Here is a 25,031-nt window from a genome sequence, read left to right on the forward strand (position 1 = left end):
CCAGTTCCTGCTTCTTAGCAGGAACTGGCTGCCTTGGGCGCTGCACAGCGGGCGCCACAGGAGCTCCCACAGCGTCACACAGCTCATAGAAAGCTGAGCGTGTCATGCAGAATTTCTACTTGCTGATGAAGATCAGCAGCTCCTGGCAGACATCTCTAGCTGGGAAACGTCACTCTCTGGCTCTGGCGGAGACGCAGGAGTCTGACGTCTTTCTCACTGGGATGGTCGTAAACGGGTGACTGTCACAGCGTTGTCGGGTTGGGATCGCTTTCACACACAACGCCCTCAGCAAGGAATCAAAAACGTAAGCGGACCAACTACCAAGAAGAAATCTGCACTTCCAACAGCTGCCCATCGGGGGTGGTACGGTCCAAAATGACCTCTGACCAGGACAAGGGAAACGGCACGAAGAAGAAAATCAACTGATCCCACATAACATAAATTCATAAAAGCATGATTGACTGCACTCCGTTAACCCAGCAGACATTTTTAAACGTTCTTGTTTCATATTCACACTTTGTCTGTGTCCTGTTTATGATCAACAGAATTTAACCCTTTAAAACCGGAGCTTTAGCTCCAGGTTTTAAAGGGTTGACCCTAATGGGTTGACCACTATAACTCTTCAACCATTGAGGCAATTAACATTATTCCAGCAGTTTCTGAAGCAGAGAAAAGCAGCTTCACACTGATTTTCAACACTGTACAGTAGTGAAGTGTTTATGCTGTCATCTGATTCTGAGCTGGTTCACTTTGATCGCTTAAATGTCAAAGAGTTAAGGAAACAAACATCTTCAGCCAAAGAGGATCAAACGGTGAATCCTCCTAAAGAGTTTTCATTGCATGAAAACTCGAGTAAACTCAAGTATTCAAGTAAAACAGCTAAAACAGAAAAAAAGCAATGTTGTTAGAACTAACCACACTAAAGCAGCAGTTCTGGTGATGGTAACCATCAGAGGTTTGGTTTGAATCTTTGCAGACTGGTAGATTTTTTCAGAGAAACGTTTACACAAACCGAAAAACTAGAACAAGTCCTGTTTAAATTAGAGATTATTGCTGAATATTGTTTCACAGCGACAGAATTCCCAGTTGACACTTAAATAACAAGCCCTGTTTATGCCCCTGACTGTACATAAGAACTGGAGCGAGTGAGTGCGATGTCCTACAGAGAAAACAATTCTTTTCTGTCTCCAACCAAATGAAGTCACTTTAGTCGCCATTTGTTTGTGATATTGACACCACCATGTTGGAACCACAAATTGTCAAAAAGCCGCAATTGAACCAAATCAGTTGGAGTCATCGTTTGTATGAAAACTACTCTCACCAATCAGGAGAGAGCTTGTCTGAAGTCCACACCCCTACCACTTGAAAACAAGCTCAGGCATCATCTGTTAGCCACTCATTTGAAACCATTGGAGTGGTTGGAATGGAAACTCTCTGAAGGTCGTGTCATCCACCCGCTACGTACATTTAACCCACATTGCATGGATGAAAATTGGTCAAACATGAACAGTTGTCTTTACGTGAAATTTTTACAGATGCTTAACGAATGAACCACATTAAAACCACGGAATGAGTACAGATAAACCACACAAAGAACACGTAAAAAAACGTAGAACACAAACCGTGTGTGATTATTGTTCTGTTTATCTGCAATTCATTAGTGATTTGTGCGTCAATCAGGTAATTTGAACGTGATTTGTGCTCCCTATACGTGATTTAAAAGTTACACATCGGTGGTTTATGCGTAAAAAGTCTGTTAAACATACGTGGAACGGTCGTGAAAAGACACAAATTTGTGTATCCCACACAATTGCAAAAGATTTACATAATAAAACAATTACGTAAAAAACACGTAAACTCCGTAATTCAGCTCAAAACCAAATTCACGTAAAGACCCGTCGACTGAGGCCCTCGATGGACATCTGTACACATCGACGAACGCAAGAAGCACATATGGATGACGTGTATCACCCATGTATCACAAAAGACCGACATTTTATACATAGAAAATGTGGAAAATGTACACAGTGGCTGTGTGACACGGCCGTAACAGAGGTGTAACTCGTTGTCTGGTGTTTCAGAGGGTGGAGGGAAGACCTGGTTCCTGTCTCTACAGAAGAAACCCTACAGGTGATGTAAATGGATCCATCGTGTTAGTGCACTTGATTCCAAAAGCCTCATTCTTCTGTGTCCATGTTGGCTGCTGCCCAGAACTGATAAAGTCAGATTAAAATTTAAACGGGGGGTGGTGGGGTGGGGTAATTATTTCCTTAGTGAGGCGGCGGCCCAGAACTCCGTGCGTGAATGCTTTCTGGATCAGCGGACATTTCAATTTTTCCACTAATCCATGAAGAAAGGGCAGCTCTTCTGCCGTGTCTCATGTTCTGAGGTTTGTTCTCTGTGGCGGCTGCTTTTCTGAACGACATGAAACGTTCAGGAAGATTCTGAATCAGAGTTAAAGGACGTTTGGAGGAACCAGACCTGGACTCTTCAGCGGTGGGTCATCAGAGCTGAGAGCAGGAATTTCTCCAAAGACTCAAAGTAAAAATAACAATCATCAACTCCCAGCTTTTCTGAATGCACCACTTCTTGTCTTGACAAACACTTACAGATGTTTCTACACGATCATCATCATCATCCAGTGATTGAAAAAGGTGCTCCAAAGCACTGATTAATATAACCAGCGAGCATCATGTCTCCTCATGTCACGCCAATGTCCTGACCCCCCCCCCCCAGTAAGCAGATTAGGACACGGCATCACATAAATGTGCTCTTCGGATCAATTTAGCTAAAAATAAAACCATGTCCACGATAAGAGATCTGAGATCTACTACTGAACTTGCTCTGAATAGTTTAGGATCTAAACGTTTTAATCTGATTAGCAACAAACACGGGATTCTCCATGGATTTAGGAGCTTTAGAAAACGGAGAACACAGGAGATTGGATCAACTAAAACACTGTTTTAAAACCCCAAAATAACCCAAGAAACAGGAGAGAAGAAAGGCAAAAAAATAGCGTAGGTAAAAACCGTTGACTGTATATGAGAACAGGAGCGAATGACCCCTCCCCTGTGGCGTTCCAAACAGGAAGTACCAAACTCCCATCGACTTCTATAGAGAAATAAACAGCTGTTAGTCAGTTATTCTATTTGTCACAGTTTTTCCTCTAGGTACATATTTTTACACATTTTCTTGATAATCCAACATTTGCTGCATATGAAGTTATAAACTGGCCAATCAGAAGCCTCGATAAAAGCATGTGGTGTCACGTCAAACGTTTGGAACGTTTGATCGTCAGATTCTCCCGAGCCCACTTTTAAGTGGTAGGGGTGTGGCCTTCCAACAAGCTCTCTCCTGAATGGTGAGAGTGGTTGCCGTAGAAACGTTGACTCAGACTGACTCAGTTCACAACGGACTGATGATCTGGCTCCAACAACATCCGTGTCATGAAAAAAATGGCGACTGAATTGACTTCATTTGGTTGGAGCCAGAAGTAGACAGAATTCTACGGGTGACGTCACAGTCGCTCAGTCCAGTTGTCTGATTCAGTCATGAACCATCATGCTGACAGGAAACTCAAAGCTGGCATGTTCCTCAAACTCATCAGACCCTAAAAAGAAGGTCCACTTGGACTGAAAGAACCAGAGCAACAAAACCAGGAACGCCCAGCTGGATGAACTGACAGTCATCAGCAGTTTGGAGCGGCCTGGTTTGGTAAGTTGCAGGTTTAAAAACAGAATTCCCCTTCAGGCAGCTGGAGCCCAAGTCCTGCTGGAACATAGGGTTTTGGTGTTCCTCCTGAGCCGACAGAACAGCCCCTGATCTCACCTGTGACCCCGTATCAGAGGGTTGTGCTCACATCAAAGCAAACGAAAGCCTGAGTGAGCTGCAGCTTCAGCGATGACAGCCACACTCGCTCCTCCACAGCTCTCAGAGCAGAGCGATGAGTTTTGACCTTCAGCTGGTTTTGTTTGCACGCTCAGGCGGAGCAGAAAAAAAAGCCACAAAAACAAGCTCAACTCAAGAGTCTCTCAGCTCGCGTGATTTGACTTTGGGAAATTGATTCTGCCCCACCCCCACTGTTGTGACAGACACGGGACGACTCTTCATCTGACGAGCTTTACACAGACGTGAAAATGTGACTCAGCAGAACAAAAGCCAAACTGAAGAACAGATGCCGCATTTCACAGCTGCAGCTCCCAATATTTATCAAGAACAAGTGCCTTATGTGGAGCGATGGCATGTAGCGTGCATATCGTGCCATACTTGTTTCAAGCGGTTAGAACACGCGTTGGCAGCGCAAACGCTATCCAGCAAACTTCATTGAAGAAATGAGGAAATGTCTTCCATGTGGGAGTGCAGAGACAGCGACAGAGTGGACAACCGTTGGGAGAAAACTGAGCAACGGAATGTCAGCCAGTGACTTGGAAGCAAAATGGAAAAATCTGAGCGACGTTTTCGCCAGTGAGAAGAAGAAACTGTTGGTGATCCAGTTCTGCTTAAGTGTTACCAGTGGATGTCATTTCTGGAAGCCTTTATCAAGCATCGTCCAACTGAAAGCAATGAACCAAAGTACCAAACAAATACTCCGAACGTCTGTGTCAGAGTCCTGTGGGTGTAAGCAAGGTTAACTCGTCCTATTTGGCTTTATTAAACACACAACAGAATTGCTGGAAAAAGTATGAATGCCACTCAGACGTTGGTCGCAGTCATCGCGGACGGTCACAAGCAAAACCGTCCAACCTTAGTTAGGACTAGACCACTCGGTTACGGTAGGGACGCAATGTGATTAATGCAATGGCTGATTGAAGTTCTGTTCAGATAAAGAAAATCCCTCTGTTGCCAGGTAACGATGACAACATTTAGTGTAGAGTGTTTTAAAGATGCATATTCAGACTTTTTAAATTCATTTTCAGGGTATTGCTGTTCAGAAGAAAGTAGGAAAATGTCAGGTTTTCACCAGATAATATGTATGGTCTTAGTTCAAAGTGGCTGATAGGAAATCTCTGATAACCCAGCATTCTAGCAGCATTTAAATGCATCATTTACACACGAAACCTTGAAACGTTAAGAGTAACTCACATGATTTGTGAGTAAATGCAGTTTATGTGTGTGTGTATCTGGCGATTGGTGCATACTCTTCAAAGATTTTCATGCATAGTTAGTTTAAAGACGTAGTTTTAAGTTGTGCGTGTGTAAATTGTATTTTACATTTTTATGTATTTTGTAATTTTTTTGCATTTATAATACTTTACAATATACTATTGCAAGTCCACACAATTACGTGCAAAATGGATTGTGTGAGTTACAAATCAAGAATCACACACACACAAATCCAAAGTTACTCACAAACATGCAGACGCTAGTTACAAATCAAGAAATACAGACACACAAATCAGGTGAGACTGGCAGCATAGATATTAATTTGAAGAAAAACACCTTAATTTAGAGGGACAATCTAGAAGGGAAACATAAACCAGAGGATTTTGGCTAAATGTTTTTCACAAGAACTGAACCAAAGTTCTCTAATGTTTGACAGTTATCACAGTTTTATTTTTATATTTTTCACTCAAAATAGCAAACATCTTGTTTTTGTAAAGGCTAAAACTAGTAAAACTCCAAGCTCAAACCCAGAGGAAACTATCAAAAATCTCTAAAAAAGAAGCGCTGCATCAGTGATGAAGGGAAGTCCAGAGGTTCTTCCTCTTCAGGCTGAGGAACGGAGCCGGCAGCAGCTGATTGGACGATCCCAGAGGCTCTCAAAGAGCCCCCCCCCCCCCCCCCCCCACCTCTTACTTTACCAATAAGTGCCTCCTCTATTAGAGGATATGCACAAGGCTTTCACTGCCATGACAACTAAAATCTGCAAAGGTCAGGAGAGGAAGCACAGGGAACCCTCTGTCACACACATGCACGCTCACGAACACACGTGCACGTCTGTGTGAAGACGAGAAATACATCATCGCAGTGCAGTTCAGTGTCATGAGCACACATGCACACACGTGCATCAAGATGTTGGAACATTTGATTCTATTTTGATTGAACCTTTGAGATGTTTGAGCTCTTCTTTGTTTAAACCTCTGACGTTTGGGTCTTTGGGAACCGTCGCGTCAGCAGAAAGCCTCCTGCTCAGCGTGTTCGGTCTGCGCACGTGACTTTGTGTGTGTGCTTGTTTGAATGTGTGTGTGTGTGTGGATTTATCAGAGACTGGAAGCCTGCAGCTCCGTCTGCTGACTCTCATCATGACTCAGCGCTTTTTCCACCAAGTAACTGTTCTCCATGATTGGAGGAAATGACATCATCATGATGGAGACACTCCCTGTTATTGCATTTGTGCACAAAGACCCGTTCATGTGGAAATCAGGTAAAGGAGCAGGAGTGAGTGCTCTCGTGCACAGATGAGCGTGCACGTTCTCAGGCTAGAAGTATGGAACATTTGATATTTTTACATCTTTATGCTGTGTACCTCCTGTTGTGGTGTTTATTTTTGTGCTGCTCCACACTGCACCATCAAAACCTAATTGTATTCATTTACCACGACAAGTGAGGCACCTGTACACAAGCAAGCGAGCTTTCTGCACACCTAAGTATCTGCATCATAGATGAAGACGGTTGGACGTTCACGCCGCTTTGTCGTGCGAATGAATGAAAAAAGCTCCTCTGGAAAATGTGGGATATTTTCCAGAATGTTCGGCGGCTTTTGTGAGCTTTAAAGGCGGCGAGGACAACAAACAAGGCCTGTGTTTTTCTCTCAGTGATGGCTTTGCCTCCCGTGACTGCAGAGCGGTGGGAGGTGGTCGCCTGTTTGTCAAAGGCCCCCCAACCACGTCCATTTTGACAGTCACATGGGAGCAGTAATGATCCTAAAAGCTGCAATTAAGCTGACTGTTGCGTTCCAGGGAAGTGGCTGGAGCCGGCGCTGAGCCTCACCTATTATTTCCAGAGGGAGCACTCCCCGCCGCACGGCTCTCCCCCATCTTTGCTCCTTTCTGCAGCGCCGGCGGGAACTTCCTCCCGCCGCTGCAGACGGCTGTGGATCAGAAAGAAAGCTGAAAAATTCACTCGTCACAAATGAGGGTCACAGACCTGCAGCTGAATTATGATCAGTGTGGAATAATTATAATAATAATAATGGATGCACACCCTGCCACACCCACAACAAAATGGTGCCCCCCCCCCCTTCGTTTTTATTTGAACAAGTTTATGTGTTCAGATTTTTTATTCTCAAATAAATGAGTTAAAATATACATATATTCTGTGTTTTCAGTAATTATTTGTATCAGATACATATATTTCGTTTGTTTAATTAGTGTCATCTGGATGATGCTGGTTAAGTCATCACAGCCTTTTAAATGCTCCAGTCAGCAATGGGCAGGAGGAACCATGGACTTTTTTATTGCGTATTTGCTTTGTTTTACTTGTAGTTATTATATAATCTTGTTCTAATCTTGTTCTACTTATTTTGTGTTTCTTTTCCACTAAGAGACCAGGTTGTTTTCTGTAGTCTTTGTTAAATGTTGTCAGTTCCCCCCATGTTTGTCAGGTGGTCTGATCCGCCCCTATATGTTCCCCACGTTGTGTCTTTGGGTAGATCGATGGCGTTTCTGGTACTTGATCAGTCCAGTTGGTCAAGTCAAAGTTAAGTTTGTTGCCTGAGTTATCTCGGTTTCTGTTGACCTCTTGCAAGGGCCCAATTTGTAAATCATCATCTTTTTTTTGCAGATAAATGAAACTTTCACTTTTCCGTTTTTTGTTGTCCTCTTTGGCCGCCCGATTCCTCACAGCCCCCCCCTCATTTTTGAGGGAGGGGGGGGTGCAGGAAGCCGTCAGACTCGGATCGATGCGGCACACAAAGCAGCTTCCTGCGTCAGACGTGTTAAACTCTTCATGCTCGAGCGGAAACAAACAAATGTAATTAATGTTCAGGTTTTCCAAGACACCCCCCCCCCCCACCACCATGAAGCTTGGTGTCATTAAAATGGGGGGAAATGTACCATCAAGAGCTAAACAGCCAAAATGAGGCTTATTGATTGCTTATTGGCTGAGCTGATGGCGTGTAGTACAACAGTAATCATACATGGCAGCCTGGGGAGAGAGGAACAACAGAGAGGGGGGGGGGGCAGCCAGGCCACATGTACAGTAAAATGGCAGGTGGGCAAATCTATCAAAGGCCTTTGACAAACACAGACAAAAAGGGGGAAAAATCATTTTAATTAGCTGAGTGAATGTGATTTTGTGAACACAGCGAGCCGGCCTCTCCGCTCCGCTCTCGCATTAAATGCTCTAATTTTCGGAGCAGAATAAGTCCCATCTGAGCAGCCCGGCTGCAGTCAATCATGTTAAAAGCTGCGGGTGCTTAATTTGATTTACCAATATAAAATGCAAATGATGTGATCAAGTGGAGTGGAAGCAGCAGCAGCCGGCTCTTTGAAGCCATCAAGTTAAATGGAAAAGACAGGAGGCTGGCAATGTAAAGAATGTTTTAGCATATTTGTTTGATTAGTGCTCCAGCATGTAAATACGATTCCTAATTGTTTGATAAATCGCTGCACACCGAAGGCTGCGTGGATGTGGACTGAACCACTTTTCAGAGTCACTTTTCAAAGCAGATGTTACATTTTCATCCAAAAGCACCTTTCCAGTCCCTGAAAAGACTAATTAAATAAGTGGAAGATGGCACAACAGTGCCCTACAATGGGAAATGAGATAATGCCTGTAATTAGGCTCACAGGCCCCCACGTGCCCCCGCACCCAAGGGGGACCGAGCCGGGCAGCAGCAGCAAATCCAATAACTGAGCAAACGAAACCTCGTGGGACCGGAGCGCCCTAACCACCAAGCCAATCCACTTTAAGAAAAATGCAGAGTGCTAATCTCAGGACGGCCGCCGTGCACGCTCAGGACGGCCGCCGTGCACGCTCAAACCAGCTGAGAGTGAGATCCAGAAGCTTTCAGTCAGAAACGGCAGCATCCTGCAGACTGAAATTATGGAGGGTTGCCTGGAGACAGATCTAAAAATGACAGCAGAGCCACACTGAGACCCATTACATATGACATTTGCTGCTTCTGTCTTTATCTGCAGAATCTGCCCCCCCCTCCCCCCCCCCCCAGGCTGTGCAAACATCAGTGAACATGCACAGGTGAGGAAACATCTGCCTGCAAATAAGAAACTTCTGGTTTTCTTTCTGAAACAAAGACAAAAGTCCCTTTGAGCTGCAGATGATAGTCTGTGAATTAGGTATAAGGCAACCACAAAGGGGCTGAATTTATCGTTATTGTGTGCTAATACAGTGTTGTGTCAGTAAAGACATCAGAGTCAATCTAGAGAATCAGAATTTTCATACTGAATTGGTTGTTGCTCACGTTTACAACGCCGATGACCTACAGGGAGGAGATTGGGCTACTGTTGGTCGAAAAAGGAGGAAGACGACGTGTTTGTTGTCAGTAAAGGAAAGACAGGACTCAGAGGAAGGACCTTGAATGTTAAACCAGAGACTCACATGATGAAAAGAAGAAAGGTGGATCTCCTGTGTCTTTAAGAGACCAGATGGAAAGGAAGCAAAGCTCATAGATTGGAAGCAGCTTCAAGCTGTTTTACTACGGCGCGAATGGAAAGAGGAACGAAGGAGGAGAGATGCTGATGGAGGAGTTTGTGAAGAATGTTGGTAAAGTTGAGTCTGACTCTGGAGGTTGAAGGTGTGATGCTGAATGTTGTCAGTGGTTTGCCCCAAGGGAAGACGTTAGTTAGAGGAGAAATTCTGGAGAACGATGGATGAAGAGATCCAGGGTATCCATAGACAGGAGAGAGTGGTGACTTTGTTGGAAAAGTGGGTAAAGGAAAGAGCGGAGAGGAGGAAGTGATGGAGACGTTTTACAGAAAAGGACTTTACAAAAATAATTTAATTGTCAGTGGTGAAGATTTTTTCCAGAAAATGCATAAGAGTAAAAGAAGACGTTGATGACATTGCTAAAATCTGACAGAGATCAGGGACTGTGAGGTCATGGCTGAGGAGAGTCAACCACGACAGGAGAGGATGGTGGTGTGAGGATGACAAGGTCAGACCAGAGGACCAAGAGGTAGAAGATGAAAAAACTAGAGTGACTTTTAGGGAGGAGATGAAACAGGCTTTGGGAAATCAAGAGTTTTTTTTTCCAGATGACCGGACAATTACCACTAAAGTGATCAAAAGCCTCATTTCCACTGAGCTTCACGGCGTGTGGGGGTGTAGACTGATAGTATAGCTTTGAGTCATCGCAGTGCGTACAGCAAACACGAAGCTATCAACAACAATGGAGGTCATCCAGCAGGACATTTCTTTCCCGCTTGCCTCATGGTACTTCATGTCTACAAGTCATTGAATGATGTTTAGAGAAAGGTGGCGAAGAGGAATGCGCTGGTGCTGGTTTGGCGTTTTCTCTTGTTGTAACGACCTTCTGCCAATCAACAGGTTTTATCGTGTGACAACAGCAGCTCCAACCTAATCCATTTTTCTATGCACCTACAACCAATGGGGGCCCAAATGTGGTACAGTTCAGGCTGACTTAACGGGTCTTTTTTATGATGAAAACGCTCAAAATACTGGACGGTACCGTAACGCTCAGGCTAAAGAGTCTGGTAGGAAGGAGCTATAGAATGAGGAAAGACGACAAAGAGACTTGGTAATGCATTGAAGAAGATCAGAAGTGTGTCAAGAGGAAAATGTTTGCTAAGAAGAAGTTGGACACTAAGAGGAGAGAAGACAACGGGGAGATGGAGCACAAGGTGGAGGTGGAAAAGGCCAATCAGAGGGCGTATGAGGACTTGTGTGACAGGTTGGACAGAAGGAAGAAGAGGTGGATCTGAACAGGTGAACAGGTGTGCAATGGAGAGATGACGTTAAGGGAAGGAGTAGAGGAAGCTAGACTGAGGTCAGAGGTCAACATTTGTGATCAACAGCTTGGTTTCATGGAAAGGCAGCTAACTTAGGATGCAGAGTTTGCTTTGAGGATGTTTCTGGAGAAGAACAGAGAAGGTCAGAAGGATCTACAATGTGTCTTTGTAGATCCAGGTCTATGACAGGATCCACAGCAAGGAGATGTGGTTTGGATGAAGACGTCCAGAGTGACAGAGAAGTACGTTGAATTACGTTCTTGTTGGTTTTATGAAGACGTTTGTCGTCATTTGATGACAGAAGGATGAGCAGCTGTCAGTCATTCTTTCCTGTTTCAAGCTACTTCTGGGAATGTAGCTTCTTTCTGACCTGGAGGGGTTCTTTCATCTGTGCAGCTGAGAACCGTGGCCTCAAACCTACATTCCGAGTTTACATCATGAAAAATTAAATAAGAATTTGAAGTTTTTAATGTTCACTATAATATATCAATATTAACCAAAAAAATATTAGAGTGATGTAACTTGAAGTGTGAATTTCCCTTTTGTAACATTGATCCAGGATGTTACAACCAAGTGTTTATGGCAAAAATATTTGCTTCTTTGTATGAATGAGTGTCAGTTATTTCTCTTTTCAGTCTCGTCTTTAGCCTGAGTTTGTTTACCGTTGTTTTGAACACGGAAACAACTCTTAGTTAGGAGTAACTTTTGATCTGACACCTTCGTCTTCATCAGATGCTTTGAGGTTTTTTTTTAAATTCAGTGAAAATTGTTAGAAACTCAGTCATCTATGCAGAAATGAGCTTTGACATGCTCATGTCTTGTTAATGTTTATAACGTTTAAGGGTCCGTATCATGCAAATCAAAGCCTTTCAGAGTAAAATATATCTATATATGTACTAAAATATGAACTTTGGCTCACTAAATAACTAGTTTTTTAATGAAATACAGTATTAGTTATTTTTGCAGGTAATATTCTTGCCAAGAAGAAAGACGACTCGATCTCTGAGGCTCCGCCTTTCTCTCCTTTTGGGTGCCGCCCATTTCATGACATCATCCTATATGTCGTGAACATCCGGCCTCAGCAGTGAGTCTGCGTTTCTCCCATGAAAACGAACAACTCACTCTGAAGTTGCTGGATGTTCAGATTCTGCGTATAAAATGAAAGCGTTTAGCCGATCACCGCTGAGAAAGTGGGTGTGGGTGTTGGCCTGGGGGCGGGGCTGGCAGCACAGACTCTTCCTGGGAGGGGCGGTTCCTCACTTTGTGACATCACAATGGGAAAACCTGCTTGTTTTCGTGGATTGGGAGTGTCTGGTGCTCAGAGGGCAGTTTTTTTTTTAGAAGAATGAAATGCGTGAATGGATCAAAATAGCACTTTGGGATTGGTTTTAGTGAGAAATGAACATTATAACCTAAAAGCTCAAAGATTTGATTATGCATGAGACTTTGTATTTTTTAAAACAGCAGATGAAGGAAACCTGTGATATCATGTTGCCCAGAATGGTTGAATTCTGTCCACAGCTGCTTTCCTAAAAAACAAGCTGAAGCTTTGAAACAGAAACTGCAGTGGGTTTGTTGGTGAACAAACACTTTCAGACAGTTTACAGAGAAGCACTTGGTTATAATGAAAGCGCGAGCGTGATTATTTGCAGAGTACCACGGCTCCCACTGGGCTGATATCAGCTGCTGGTGCATTCGAACGCTGTTGGTCTCAGCAGTGTCTGCGAGCTGCGCTGCTGCCCTGTAAACGGCTGGGTCAATGATGTTCTGTGTTTGCCTCAGTGGCTCTGGAATGGAGCCGTTTTTTTTTTTTTACGTCTGTCTGCTCTCAGACGCACAGATCAGGCTGGAGCGTCTTCTGACTCGGAGCTTCATTGTGAACAAACACTCTGGCCTGTCTGCGTCTGTTTGCACTGCCAGGAAAAGGTCAAACAATCCCATTCTTTACTGGACCACTTAAGACAGTCAGTACAGAGTTAAGAGTTATTCCTCAGGGGCAAACAGAAAACAGGACATTTAAAAAACATAGTTCTGTTGGAGCTTTTTCCTGCTCTTTCATCTAGAGCAGGGGTCTTGGACTAAAGTTTAAAGAGGTCCATTTAGAAAAAAGGATCCACATTAGCTTCTTCCACAAATCAAATGCACATTTGAACAAATGTTTAAAGTTTTTCAGTCTAACAGGGTTTCAGTTCAAAACTGGAAAATTCCTGCTGAATTCAGCCTTTCTGTGGGAAAAACTCCTAAAGGTCCCTTTTACAAGTTTCCTCAGTTCAGAAACATCTTCAACAGGTCGGCAACTTTACTTAATCTTCATTCGCTGTCAGATATTTGCAACTGGTTTAAACCTCACCTTTGTGATGAAGATTTTCCCTCAATGTCAGAGTGGATGCTAACAACCGGACGCTAACTTCAGCCGCGTCCGACTTTTAAGGTGTGACGGACAAATAAAGCAAACTAAAATGACACAACCATCAGAAAACTGGTATTCTTTAAATATAACCTAAATATGAATCCATTGTGTCTGCATGTTTATTATGCAGAGTAACTTTGTGCGTGGAAACAACTATCTCCATATATCCACACGTCGACAAAGACTTCTGGTTTTGTCGGTAAACAGCAGCTTTACGTGTCTTTGAAGTTGAAGGCTCTTCTGTAGTTTCCTCACTGGCTCTTTTTTTAAAGAAAGAAACTTTCCAAACACGTCTTTTTGTTTGGCTTTTGTTAACTTGTAGCTTTGGGCTTCTGACTTGGATAGCGCTCCGACTGATCAGCCACTTTACGTCACGCGACACAGCGTGACAGGTGGATGTGGTGAACAGAATCCCACAGACCTCTATAGAGAAATAAACAGCTGTTTTTCTATTTCTATTGGTCAGAACAACCATTGTGGCTCTGATACCTTTTTTGATAACATCTTCTTGATATTCCTCATTTTTTAATGATATTATTAATGATGTTATTCAAGTTACAAACTGACCAATCGGATGCCAGGTGGTCTCCCGTCTAATGTTCGAAACGTTTGATTGACAGTTTTTTTCGGTAGTGGTAAGGGTGTGGACTTCCAAAAAGCACTCCTAATTGGTGAGTGGTTGCTAAACAAACCGATCACCGCTGTCTGATGTTGTCTGGCTCCAACATGATGGCATCCATATGTAAAAAAACAAAACAAAAAAAGGGCGACAGAATCAGTTTCAGTTGGTTGGAAGTAGAAGTAAGTCTCTTTCTACAGGCGACATCTCGCTCGCTCTGTCCAGCTCTCATTTACAGTCAATGGTCGCCCTCCTGAAGCTAGTTTTGGATGTGGCAGGGCAATGGGGGCAGCTGTGGGACCACGGGGCAGCACTGACACTAGAACAGTGATGCGTTTGGGAAATTCAATCGTTTCCATGGTTAAAAACCGGGTTATTAGAGGGACAGGAGAGCGGTGGTTGTTGGTGATATTCCACTTTACATATTTTGCACAACTTTTTAGGGATTTATTTCATTCTGAGCAGCTGAGAGGAAAAAGAGAAAAACTGCCAGAGTTGGAATGGACTCTGACTTTCGGCAACTTTCTGATTTGCACCGTATTTCACAAGTGAAGCCACATTTCTGGGCTTTGTCACTGAAGTGCACGTATCAGCATGTGTCAGAGTGCACTGAGAGCCTGCTCTCCAAAGCAGATAGGAACCACTTAGTAGCTTCTAGGACCCCCTTCTTCCATAAATGCTGTCCCTGTTCAGCAGCCTGTTTAGGGATTCAGATACAACACACAGAGATTACAGCAAGGCCTGTTATCATCTGCTTGTCAGCGGCTGAATGACATGAGCTGTTAACTTTCTATTTTAGGGATCTGGCTGGGGTGTTCTCGTCAAAAGAAGCCCGTGAAAAACAGAAGTGATTTTGTGGTTTCTTTTGTCCTGTGGGGGCAAATCCTCTCTTTTACTCTGCATTTGTCTTTTCAAGAGGGAGGCAGAGCTCAGCTTTCACAGTAATCATTGAGAGCCTATCTCCCATTCAGCGGCTACACAAGGCTCAGACATCTATGCAGGAGTTGACAGCTCTCCACTATTTGCAGATGGAGAACATTGCATTAATTGTGCAGAGGCCCGGTAAAAGCTAACAGATTGCAGGCCTTTTTCTGCATTTTAGCAGTAAACACTGAATGCCCTGGTGACATCTAAAATGACACCCACTTCTCAGTTTCTGCCTCAGCATACCCACCTTTCTATGGGACGCAGAAGTCACCCGAGAATGAGCACAATGGCAGCATCCTTCATCGCTGTCTGCTTGTTGGTGACCATTTTAAAGGGTCTGGTGAGACTGGAGCCAAGCCAGAGCGGTTGGAGGGTGGTGCCGTCGCCTCCACGGGAAAGAAAAGAAAATGCCATTGTACAGCAGATCTAAAATGTAAGGAAACACCGGTTTTGAACAGGAGGATGCCTCACTTTTATGATAAAGCGGCTGCAAAAGGAGATTTCCAAGCCTCCTTTTTCATTTCATCCTTTCTGTCGGAGAATGAAAGCAGTTCACACTGGCAGACTGTGACATGAAACAAGCAGGTTTTTGAGACAAACTTCCCAACAGGGTAAAAAAAAAACCATTTTATCTTTAATAATAACTTGAACTGTCACACCGAATGTCTTTGTGGGGCAGTTTACCTGCTCTGGATTGTGCAGGTAGTCTCACTCAGAGACATTTAAAGCTAAAGAGGGACAGAAGTTAGAGATCGTCTTGATGCATCACTTTTAACCTATAAACTGTTCTTCAACATCATTCAGAAGGACTATGAAAATATTTAAGAGCCCCATCTGCCTCTTTTACTGGCCAATAATATTGTGACACACTCACAGATGCTCAGTAAATCATATTTCTATTTTCTGAACTTCTACATTTCTATTTTGCTTTTGACTTCTCACTGACAGAATTCAGAGACAGCCTATTTGCAGAGAGCCGAATGAGGTCCCACCTACCGTAACTTAAAGGAAGTGAAGGTTGAAAGGGAAACAAACCTTTCATGGAAAGACAAAAGTGGTGGTGCTTGTGTTTGCCCAGGGTGCTATTCATGCTAGAACCACCAAGAAAAGCATCCAAACAAACTATCCACAGAGTCCCAACCCTTTGTCATAACTTCTACCACAGAGCATCCATCCTCTTCGTCATCACATTTGCTTGGCTTTGAGTCCTCCTCATCATTTTGCCATCGATCAACCATCATTCAACCATTATACAGACAGGATTCAGTTTTGGTTTAACCTTTTTACAGGTTTCCTAAAGTCATGTGTGGTGTTGCCCAAAATGACTGGACAGCCTGTGTTTTAAACTGTTGAGGTACAAACACCCCCCCAATGCCCTTATAGACTAAATAAATGAAATTTCCCCATTGAGGGATTAATAAAGTCATCTATCTATCTATCTATCTATCTATCTATCTATCTATCTATCTATCTATCTATCTATCTATCTATCTATCTATCGATCGATCGATCGATCGATCGATCGATCGATCGATCGATCGATCGATCGATCGATCGATCGATCGATCGATCGATCGATCGATCGATCTATCTATCTATCTATCTATCTATCTATCTATCTATCTATCTATCTATCTATCTATCTATCTATCTATCTATCTATCTATCTATCTATCTATCTATCTATCTATCTATCTATCTATCTATCTATCTATCTATCTATCTAGACACTGGACAATGACAATTGCTGTCATAAAATTTTAAATGTTTCATTAGTCATATTTATGGTCCATCTGCCACACGTGTTGTGTCATGGTAACAAGGTAATATCCCCTCTGTGGGATCAATACCGGTGTTTTCAATTCTATTCTAAAGTGGCTGAAAACTTCACGATTGCTTCAATACTTTGGTAGAAGAAACAAACTGCATCAGGTACACCTACCCAGATGATGCAGCTCAGTGGTTAAACATTATGGTTATTTTCACCCCAGGGCTCTAACAGCCTCATCAATGACACCTTTAACACATGTTTGACGTTCAGCACAAAGACACTACTCCACTTCCTCAGGTGCTTCTTAGTTCTTTGACAGGCTTTTAGGTGACCTTATTTTACACTGCAGGGGCCTTCTCCAGGCAGGATGTGTTTTTGGGAGAACAGTCTTCAGTGTTCCATCTCCATCCATGTTCAGGCAGACATAGCTAGGGCCTGTAGGCTGTCACCAAGCAGCAGCCGGGAAACTTCACATCAACAGGTGTGTAAGAAGGGAAATCCGATGAGAAGCTTAAATCCTGCAAAATTGGTAAAGTACAAGGATTGCACTGAAAATGCCTAAAAGGAAACCAAAAAGTTTAAATTCATCAAAATCACTTTTGAAGAGAACAATAGTCTGGATCTTCTTCAAACTAGAAGATGTGACAAAAAAGTCAAGCTTTTCTTCCACAGTGTGAACTTTGATGGTCTCAAATGATTCTGAAACAACAAAAAAGGATGTAGAAGTTTGTGTTGAGAAGGTTTAAGTGTTGAAGTCTTTGAGCCAAAGAGGAGCCCTCCAACTTGAGTGGCTGATGAGAGCACTGGAGTGGGAAGAAACATACCAGACTGTAAGTCTTCTTGGTTCTTGATGGACTTTTAATGATGCTGATGGACGGAACTATCATTATGTTTACCAGCTGGGCGGTTTTTCAATAAGGTTTTAGAATTTCCTTAAAATTTCTTTGTATCAACTCTAACCATGGTTGGTGTTCTCCCAGACAATCCAGTCTATTTTCTAGTGTTGGGAATCAGGAGGGGCAAGCCAAGACAAATGTTAGGGGTCCACACTTGGATCAGGCTTTTCCACCAACTGGTTTGCAAAAAGCTTTAGGTTTACCTATCGGCTCACACACACATTTACACACTAATGGGGGAGCTGGTATGCCTCTAATGCCTCAGTCACAACTGTCCTTACAGGTGGATACGGGCTGTCTGCAGGTAAAAAAACTGAGCAAACCTGTACGGGGCTCGTAGGAGACCCGCACAAAAGTTAAGGATCGTAGACCATGTGAGCCTGTAGAGCAAAAACCTCAATTGAGAACCACACAGTTTATGTATTTTTTTATGTATTTTATATGCAATTATTACGTAAATCTTACCCAATTGTGCATGATTTTTGTGAGATGCATGCACAAATTTCTGGCGTGTGTCTAATTGACTTTTCACGCATGTACCACCGGCATTAACATCGCGCATGACGCATGAATAATCATACACAGTTCGCTTCCTACGTAGATTTACGTGTTCATTTGGTGGTTTATTCATACTTCTTCCTGGTTTTAATGTGGTTCATTCGTGATACATCTGTGACACGGCCTTTAAGGTGGCTGTGCGGGCCTGAGGGAAACAGCAAGACACACCTGCCCTCCCTTTCTCTCTACAACCCTCCATGGACCGAAGCCCCTGTATACGTCAACCCCTGAAAGGATGCACGTGACAAAGGAATTGGCACAACCTGCTAATGTAAGTCATGATTTCTAGCCCTGGTCTTTGAGGACCCATGCCCTGCTTACTTTACCTAAATCTGTCTCTCTTGATCCAAAAGACTCTGGCTGAGTTGGGGATTCAGCTCATCAGCTCTGCAATGTGTTCAGGTGTGGGGAGGCAGGAAGTAAAATGTGTGGGACATTGGTCCTTGAGGACTAGGATCAAGAACCAGTGCTTTAGAGTGTTTGGGATACTCTTTTCCCACCTCACCAAGCTCCCAGGCTTCTCCTCTTTGTTCTGCAGGAGACAATGGGCTGAATTTAGTTTGATTCTGTGAACAAACTACAAAGCAATCAGGCCATCAAATCTGCAAAGAGCCATGAAAAAACCTATGAAACGTAACACCATGCTAGCAAACAAAGCATTGTTGGAATAAAGTTAGATATGATCGCTACAGAAGCTGCTGCATTCTGGGAGTTGCTCCCAGCTTTCACACACGCATGTTTTCCGCTTTCATGTTCCAACACTTTCCACAGATTCCTCTGATTCATGCAGGACGCTGGATAAATCCAAATGACCACCATCACCATGTTCAAATTAGCTTTATTGGCAGCAGCACATGTTCAGCTTCCAGGTTAATAACTGTCACGCCTCCTTCTGTGCAGCCTCTGCATCACTCAGACTTCAGACACGGAAAAACCGATGACACGACGATTACAGGTTAAAAAAAAGGACAAGTCAATTCTGAAAAGTCACATGAAAAACGCTCCATCGATTTATTTCCTCTGCGTGAGACAGATTTGAGGCAAACGTTTGCAAAGAATTCAAGTGTCTGACACTATATGTATGCAGATGAGCTCATCCCCCTGAATCGCTGTCATTTGAATACAGTTTGTGCAGCTGTTGGCATTTCTGAACTCAACTGATGATGAAGACTAAACACCTGAAATAACTGTATGTCCGAAAACCCGGAAGATTTCAGGGAAAGATGCTGAGATGGAAACCAAGAGATTTTATGGAATCATCTTTGCAGTTTTGCTTAAGGATCCTCTAAGTAAAAACAGAGCAAAAAAACAACAAAATCACATTTTATTCACAAGAAAACATTCAAAATATTCAAAGTTAGACATTCAATTCTTTGTCTTAAAAATGTTTGATTGCAGGAACAATCAACAGGTATGTGCTGATCTATCTAGCTATAGTGGACCCCCCCCCAACCCCTCCAGGAGAGCCCCCCCCCAACCCCGTAGCCATGGAAGGTTGGAAGGTGTCTTCCGGGGCAACCGCATGGCCCCAAGAGGGTTGCCCCTCGTCCGTCATATTTTTATAGATTTTCCAGTTTATTAAATTTTTTTTTTTGCTATACAAAGAGTTATGAAAATGATAGATACTAATCCTCCCTCTGTGTCAATGTCCCTCATGTCACCAAGCACACAAAGTGACGGTGAAGCCGTGATTGAAACCTTAAGCCAGACTGATAGATCGGCACATACCTGCTGCCAGAGAGCCTGGACAGGAGTGCAGAACCACAGTGCGTGCATGTAACTGTCGGGTAGATTACTGTCACAGTGCTCACATATGTCTGAGTTACTGAGACTCATACAATCAGCGGCTGCAATCCAGTTCTTTTTAATTCCGTGTTAACGCCATTCACAAACATAACCCCAAATTCCAGTTTGTGGCTTCAGCAGCTGCACAGAAACCTGCACTCGCTTTAGTTTTTCCCATTTGACTGATGAACAGATGCCGTCGCAGCTTCCAAACAACTTCACCTCCCAACAGAAGCAAAAATGCTTTTCATTTAGAGGAGTTTTGATGGTCATAATGTTGATCACAAGCGTCAAAACAGCAGACGGTAAAGATGTGACTCCTGCTTTTATACCAACCGAACCTCTCATCCGACCTGTTTACTCGGAACACCACATTTTCATATTTTATTCTATTTTCCCTTTTTAAGGTTGCTTGCTTTTAAAGATGTGAATAAATGGGAAAATTCCCTAAATTGAAAAGCAACAAAGAAAGATTTTTTTTTCGAATGTCAGAGGGAGACAAAACGAAGGCTGCTGTTTTCACAGGTTCTGCTCTACGTCCCGAGGAGTTTAATGGATGAAAGTGAGTGAGGTTCCAACCCCTGAAAGTCTGCAGCCGAGGACCGTGTTCAGGGTGAAAGAGCAAGGGCTGAATTACAAATGAGAGGCCTTTTCAGCCAAAAGCTGCACATGCGCTCACTCTGACCTCCAGCAGAAAACCCCAGCAGTCTCTAAAAAAACACTTTTTTCTATTAGAACGCTCTTTCCCTGGAAAAAAAGGCAGCTGCTGCCACTGGAGGACACAAACTGAGGAGTTTTCAGCAAAAACTGAAAAGAGGCAAGAACAAGGCTGCTACGTGAGGACAATGATGTTGTTTTTTGCTGCGCCTCCTCGGATCTGAACGTTTGTGGATCAGTGTCTCCCAGGTTAGACCTCCTTTAAAGTCAGGTCTGATGTAAGGAATGGACCTCGAGCACCAGGGACGGACGGATCCAGATCCACTTTACAAACCTTTTTGTGCTCCCTGATCTGGATTTAAAAATAAACTGCTTAGATTTGAAAAAATCTCAATCACATCCAGCTGTTTGTAAAAAAAAAAAAAAACAACTAAACTTCTGCTTCTCACTTCGGTTTGACTCTGCCCGGTTTTGAACCCAGGACTTTGCCATCTCAGGGTGGACACTCTACCACAAGGCCACAGCGCTGGTTTGCTGGATGACATAAATAAGCAAGAAGATCTCCAGCATCTACAGACCAGTCAGGAGTCAGAGGTTTTTCATCGCCTCAGTCGAGGATTCAGCTGAAGCCGTGTCAAACGGCCACTACACACATTTTGGTCGTTTACCGCGCATTCAATTTCAGTCTCTGGTGATTTATGCCTGATATCCGTACTTCATGAGTGTTTCTTGCGTTTGTCGATGTGCCCAGACATCCGTCGAGAATTTTGGCAGACGAGTCTTTACGTGAACTCGGTTTTGAGATGTTCAACACTTTTGATCGGTTGAAAATTTCGCAGTTTACGCGTATTTTACGTAGTTTATACGCAATTCAATCTTGAACAATTGTGTGTGATTTTTGCAAGATGCACTTGCAAATTTGTTTCTTACCACGACCGTTCCACGTTTGTGTAACATAGTTTTCACGCATGATCCACCGATGTATAACTTCTGTGTTGTGTATTAGGCGCACGTCACGTTCAAATTGACGCACAAATTATGAAATCGACGCACGAATCTTGGGCCGAATTTGGCTATTTTACCTAGGTTTACCTGTTTTTTGCGTGGTTTTTTTGTACGTCTTCCGTGGTTTTATCGTGGTTCTTTACTGATACATCTGTGGAAATTCATGTATGACTCATTTTCATCCGTGTTTTGTGCTCAAAATGTACGTAGTGGCTGTGGGTTACGGCCTTTATACTGCAGAGAAGTCCTAACCAGACAGAATTCTATACCTTGTACCCCGAGGAGTCTGTATATTTCTGGCATTTAAGAGGAAAGAAAACTCTATTGTGAAATGAAACAGGAGAGCCAATTTGCTGATGCTTGAGTTATGACTTGTAGTTTTGCAGCTTAGTTGTTAGGACGGGAGCTTTTTTTTGGTTTTCTTGTTTTGTGTGTGTTTGTTATAAGTTTTGTCGCAGAGGCACCAGGTCTCATCTGATTGTCATCCGGAAGGTTTCCGTTCTGTGAACCCACCCACAGCACATTGATGCGTCTGGCGTTCGGCTTGTCTTTCACGTCAGGCTCTTCACTGTTGAGTATGAACCTGTTTCCTCCTTCTGGCTCATCCACACCAGCAAAGGACAACTAAAACTAATACAACTCAAATCCATCAGGTTTTGTTTTCAAATGTCAGGAAAGTCACAGAAAACCATGCATTCTTCCTGTTTGGCTTGATCTCTGCTGGACGCTTTGTGTTCAAGATCTGCTGCATGAGCGACACTAGGGCCAGGTAAGAGTCTCTAACTGGAGACTCTCGTGGGAAAACCGCCTGCAAACAAATGCAAAGTCAAAGGACAAACCCCTGACGATCACATTTGCTTGTTTTCCATCCATTTCGGCAGCAGGTCTTTCCGTTGGTTGGCTCCTCCCTGTGGAGCGTCCATGCTCACCTCAGGTACCAGGCTGTGGAAACTTTGGCTGGCTGCGTTTCCTTGGGTGCAAAGAGCAGCTGCTTGTCAGGGATGCTGGCCCCCGGGCAATGTGACACACACTCTTTTCATGGTCAGGTGGCTCCACTGGAAACAGGATCTCGGCCACATAAACCACAGGAGGTTTGAATTAGGACAAGATAGTTGCAAGGGAACAGAAATTAGACAGTGCATCCTGTATTCTGATACACCGTAAAAAGAGATTGTGCCTCATGCAAGAATAAAAATGGACCCCTCCCCTTCACTGCGCAGCGTCCTCTTCCTTTTTAGAGCTAGTGAAGCGTTCTTATTCTCCACGGGCTCATGGCCTGACTCCTGAGTCTGGGCAGTGTCTGCTGCAGCTGATCATCTGTCACTCACTGGCGCTATCGCGCTGATGGTGTCCGTGACTCTGCAGGGAAGCTGCCGACGCGCCTTTGCTCCATGATGGATCCTGCTGGGTCCCGGCAAAAACCAGGAGACCAGCGCAGTGGAGCTGCAGAGACTATGTCCCACCGTGCAGTTTTTATGCATGTGAGTATGAAGCCATGAAAGGCTGAGATTAGAAAAACGTACACTAAACACCTCATAGGTGTGAAACAAAAATACCAAGCAGGAAAACTAAAATTCAATTTAAAATGCTGACAGACATTTTAGAAAATTTTATAATTTAAATCATAAATATTTTTTTATATTTTTGGCACATATCTGCTTTTTTTCCATTTCATTTTTTTCTATTATTTTAATTTTCACCTTGTTTGACTAAAATTTCCGTTTTACACCTGAAAAGGGCTTTTTTTGGTTCTCGTAAATTCCAAAGAAGCTTCCAAAGCGTCATCTGACAGAGAGCAAATACAGCGCTGAGTCAGCATCAGTTTTATTTGATTTGTTATAAAAAAAGAAATTGCCACTGAAGTTACTGTGGGTAGAAGTTGGATCAAATACACAAACGTTATTGTGTTACTTTCAGAATTTTTTTCATTTTTTATTAAAGACAGATATGATATTTATCCTGACAGAGACTGAAAAGCATTTTTTTTTGTGGTTCCTTTTGGGAGAAGATAATAAACAAAAGTTTGAAGCTGGAAAATAAAGAATGGATGAAAAAAGAAATCTAAAAATACTCTTTCATTTCATTCGAAGGCCACTTTTTTAATCACCATCTGATGAAAGAAGTGAATTAAATAATAAAAATGTGAAATCAAAATGTAACAGAAGAACATCTGCTGCAGGGACTTTCTATTTCAATTTCTATTTCTATTTCTTTTTTCATTAGAATGGCATTTTGCTGTTTATTTCTTTTTACATATTTTTTAGCGTTTAAATGTATTGTTAGCATTTGTGTGGTCAGACGCTCAGGCTCGGTCCAGGTACATGTTCCACAGAGGCTTAACGCTTTAACTGCCCAAATAAGACAAACTCAGTAAAAACGTGGATTTTCTGCAGCGTTCTAAACACAATCTATGTTTTGATGATATGTTTGCTGGCCTAAAACAGCCTGTAGAAAGTGACTGACTGACTTTTTGCCTGTTTTTGTTGAAAGTATTATCAAGGAGGAGAAAAAGCTTTGGTAGTGAAATGTTTCTTTAAAACTTTTTCTATCAAAAATGTTTCTGTGAAATTTCAGATCATTTTGGTTTATGAAAATAAAATTAAAAAAAGATGAATTTGGGCTCGGTGAGCAGAGAGGCAGTAGACAAACAATTCCTGAAGTTTGACATTTTGTCACACGAACCTCAAACAAAACCAACAAAGAGCATTGCAGAACACTTTCAAAATAAAAGCACCTTCTGTTTCTTTTCCAGTGGAGAAGGGGTCTCCAACCTTCTTCAGGCGACTGACCTTTTTTTCCTGTTTTCTTCCCGTTTCTCTTAAATTTTGAGGACGTTTCTCCTCATCTTCTGTAAAATATCCTTTAACTGTATTTGTTCATTAGATTCCATCTAGGAACCATTAAAATATGATATTTGTGATTTTCCTCTAAGCGTCAAAGTGGAAGCTAGACCAATCAGAAGCCAACTTCAGCCTCGTCTGACTTATAAGATGCAACGGTTAAAAAACCAAACAGGTATTTTCTAAATAATAAAATAAACATGAACCACTTTATTAGCAGAGCAGCGTCCTCGTAACATTAGTCAAGACTCCTGGTTTTCTTTTATTTTGAAGTCAAAGGCTCTTCTTCTGTTTCCTCCCTGGCTCTTTTCTACCAAAATAAACTTTCCAAATACGTTTGTTTTTCGTTTACTCTAGTTTGGGGCTTTCAGTGTAGTGGCTTTATAGCCGATGCATTTTCAACATGTGACCGAGCGGAAAAAGGATTTCTTTTTCTGCGGTCTGCTTCCAACTGTCCCACGGACCAGTACCGCTCCGTAGCCCTTCTTCAGCTGGTGCTCAGCGTTCAGCCTGCAGGTCCTGAAGCTCAGACCACATCTCTCTGAGACCATGGTCTCAAATCTCCGGTGTGATCTGCAGAGGTTCACATCCTCCGTAGAGCTGTTTGCTGACTCAGCTCCTCCCGGAGGACTCTGGAGCTGCTGGTTCCTGTTCAGATTGGTCATGACGGACGCTCAGATCCAACAGAACCAGCA

The sequence above is a fragment of the Oryzias latipes genome, chromosome 9 (genome assembly GCF_053564925.1).
Source record: "Oryzias latipes strain Hd-rR chromosome 9, Olatipes_Hd-rR_3.1".
Taxonomy (NCBI): Eukaryota; Metazoa; Chordata; class Actinopteri; order Beloniformes; family Adrianichthyidae; genus Oryzias; species Oryzias latipes.